Raw genomic sequence first — 3,934 nt, 5'->3', positions numbered from 1 at the left:
CTAAATCTCGGCTTTATTTCAACATTACGTATAATAATATTTAATTGATACACACATCAAATAAGCTAGTAGATATATAGTTTTGAATGCCTCAATTTCTTTTTTTGGCAACTACTCAAAGCTCATGCATTTCACTTAGCAAATGTTGTTGTAATTCATATCTGCGCATTACAAGAAAGAGGTGATTATGATAATTAGAAACATAAAAAACGTAGAAACACGAGTTTTCTTCCGTTCTCTTACAAAATCATTCATAATTTTTTTTGAGGAAAGTCGATATTGATAAAAATTTCATAAAAAAGTACAAAAAACATAGAGGAGAATTTTTATCTTCATATCAAAATATCCGTAGAGTACAAGTTCTTAGCATTCTTTTACCAACTTTCTCCTACCATTTTCTTACCAAAACTATCATACCGGTTTCCTAACAAATTTCTTACAAAAAGTAGTCATTAATTATTAATTTATGTAATATATATATATATATATTACAAAACAAATAAATAAAATTTCTAAATTTAATTTGCCAACAAATTCTACTATTAACCTCTATTATTCCGCACATAACATCGACCAGGCAGCGAGACCAAACCGCTGCAGTCTGTGACTTAAACCATGTACAATGGTTATCAAATTCAACACCCTCCACCTCAACTTTTAACACTCTACATCATTTTTTCTTTCTTCCACCTAATCATTCAACAGTCAAATCAATTCTAACCTCTCCAATAGTTTTGTTTAATAAAATTCAACACCTTACCCCACTATTTTCACGTTATATTCTTATTTTTATTTAAATTGATAACAACACAGTTATAGTTATAATTAAAATTAAGAAAAGTTACATTTTAAAAAAATGAATTTGGTTATTTTTATTTTATATTTTTAGCTAATTTTTAATATAACAAAAAATAATTATTATTATTAAAACAAATAAAATTACACAAACTTAAAATGGGAAAAAATACAAACACACAACACAACAAAGCTAATAAAACGTACATAAATTAATTAGTACAATCATCTTAACTTGACTCACACACAAAAATTTAAAAACCTCTTTAATCACGGAACATCCCGAATTTTGCTCATATGTGTTTGACTAGATGTGCTTGTAATTCATGATGGACATTTGAATCATATAATTGACATCTAGCATGCACATGATTTGCAAAAGCAGATAGAACCTCAGTAGAGAATGGTTGTGGTGTACTAGAACCACTTGCCTCAGACTGATCATGATCGGTCTAATGTTGTGCATATGTATCTCGCTCATCCTCAATAATCATATTGTGTAATATAATACATAACCGCATGATCATAGCTAAATCGGCTATGTCCCACAAACATGCTGGTTCACGAATGATTTTAAATCAAGCTTGTAACACTTCAAATTCTTGTTTGATGTCCTTCCAACATCCTTCTTGGTGTTGTACAAATAACTTGTCTGTTCACTTTGAGGAAGACAAATTGATTTGACTAAAGTTAGATAAGAAGGATAGATACCATCAACTAGATAGTATGCAATATCATGAGTGTGTTGGTTCACAACGAAGTTATCTTTTGGAGTATTTCCTTGTTCAACATCATCGAACATTGATATCGTTCAATGTGCCAAGGCACCCAAAAAAGCATGCCAATGGTGGTTTCCATGCCATTCCCAATGCATGCAATCAATACTTCGAATCATACCCGGAAACCCCGCATCTCGCTGATATGCAAAATTCTTTGGAGGTCATCTTCAGTTGGAGCTCAATGATACACTTGCTCATACAACTGTATGATTCCTTTACAAAATCTACGCAAGCACTCCAATGATGTAATACCTCCGATTTTGATGTATTCACCGACGCGTCTGCCGCCATACCATATGCTAAAATTCGCATAGTTCGCATAGTTGTGGTACATTTTGCTAATGGGGATATACCTTCTTTACTGGCTGCATCAACTCGTTGGGTTAAGTAGTTGTCACTACTTGACAGGTCACCAAGGATTCGGAGGAAAACTTGTTTTCACATCCATAATCGACAACAACACATTGCATCATCATATGTAGGTTGATCGGCAAACTAGTCGGCAATCAGTCTTTGGTTTGCTGCTACATGATCTCTCTTCAAGTACTTTTTCTTACTTCAACTTGGATAATTTTCTTCTATTTTCTTTTGACGCTCTCGAAACCGGCTGATGATATACCTCTCTTCAATTTTAGATTGCCTTTTTTAGGTTTTGATATCAAAAGGAAATTCTGATGGATCCAGTGAAATATATTTTCTAATAAGATGAGATTTTTGATATTGATTCATCAACGATGAATGAGTCTCATTTATAAAAAAAATTGTGTGGTTGAAATTTACAGATACTAGGATTTTTGTGTCTCCTAGCAGGTTCAATTAACCTTATGCTGTTGTAATACTTAAGGTGTCAATCCAGTTGGGAAACTTCACTAACAATTAAGATGCAATCAAAAAATCACAAGTCAAGCCAATTCAAAGAGAGTGTTTGTCTAACAGTCCTAGAATGATTAGAATGCAAAACGGAAATGTGTTCTAGGATTAGAAACGAAAATGCATGACAAAAAGAGAAAATGAATAAAAACATAAACGATTCTAAGCATGAACTAAAAGTCAAGAAACGAAACAGTGTCAGGAATGTAATAAAAATCATAAAGAAAGAGGTCCTAAGGATGGGAGTAATTGATGTCGGTGAAGTCTCCTAGCGTACAGAGTGTTTAACATGCCACAAGCAATCTGTCCCTAAACAACGAACTTCACAACTTAGCTAATCCAATCTCTTCGTATAAGCTACTCAGACTCAACCACTTCCATACTCAGCTCTCGCTAGAGAAACATGGTTGAGCAGGCATGACAAACAAGTTCGTTCATGTCAACAAACGTCCTAAACAACTAATCTCTTAGACTAGGAACGTAAGTCTCTGGCAATAGTTGGTCAGACATTTCATCAAACACGTTTTGGGTGTGGAAATGTCTCGAACCTAGTTCCAATTGATTAGAGAGAAACTAGCATTTCTAACACTAGTCCATAAAGGAATCATAAAAATCAAAGCTTAAACACTGTACATCCTAAGATCCTCCACCTAATATATCCCATCCTCAAGGACTACTACACTACTCAGATCCGAAAATCATTATCCAGTGAAAATACTGGATGCAAACCCAGAAAATATAGAAACAAGCATTCTTAGATAGATTGAAAAGTAAAGAACAACTTGTAAAAGAAATCAAATGAAAATACTGAATAAACTCAAAGGTGTCGGAATACAAAGTTTGAGAACGTTTTTGGTGGCTCGGGTAAACCTTCAGGAAAAGAACGAGATAATAGATAAGATGTCTCAGCAAGGACTTAACAAAATGTATATATAGTGATCCAACATGGAAAGCCCTAAAACTTAAAACGACAAGGTAAGGAGTCGGTTTGGTAATCTCCTGAAGCGTGTGAAACCAAACGTCTCTCTTCCTGACATGTGCGAACGAGTCCGTGCGCGTCGAATGGAATGCAATGTCATCATGGCTCGGACGGACGACTGGGGAGCATGGCTCGGACGGATGCGCTGGGGAGCATGGCTCGGACGGATGTGCTTCCAAAGTCTCCTCAATACCTGAAATACTCCGAAATGCACAATGTATGCAAGGATGATGCAAAAACTACCTAGACATGCAAAGCATATAGAAAAGACTAGAAAATGATGCAAAACAATCAGTTATCCTAGCTAAATGCATGATAAATATATGCTAAGGAGAGACAAAATATAGACATATTTCTGCACAAAACTCCATAACGCGGAGGATCAAATGAGCAAGGCTCATTACAATACTCATCAATTTTACCCCGATATGATTCACTCTTTTGGTTTCTGCCAACAATGTTTTCTGTTCCAAATTTAATCCATCCACTCAATAGCACCAAACTTTTCTCA

At 34.7% G+C, this 3,934-nt stretch overlaps 1 pseudogene; it reads right to left on the bottom strand.

Moving 5' to 3' along the window:
- Positions 1-1,061: 1,061 nt before the first annotated feature.
- LOC109128376 (uncharacterized) lies at positions 1,062-2,303 on the bottom strand (annotated as a pseudogene).
- Positions 2,304-3,934: the final 1,631 nt, after the last annotated feature.

Source organism: Camelina sativa, chromosome 13 (assembly GCF_030686135.1).
Source record: "Camelina sativa cultivar CO46 ecotype springtype chromosome 13, ASM3068613v1".
Lineage (NCBI taxonomy): Eukaryota > Viridiplantae > Streptophyta > Magnoliopsida > Brassicales > Brassicaceae > Camelina > Camelina sativa.
Note: the sequence above shows the minus strand (reverse complement) of the source record. Positions and strands in the feature narration are given on the sequence as shown.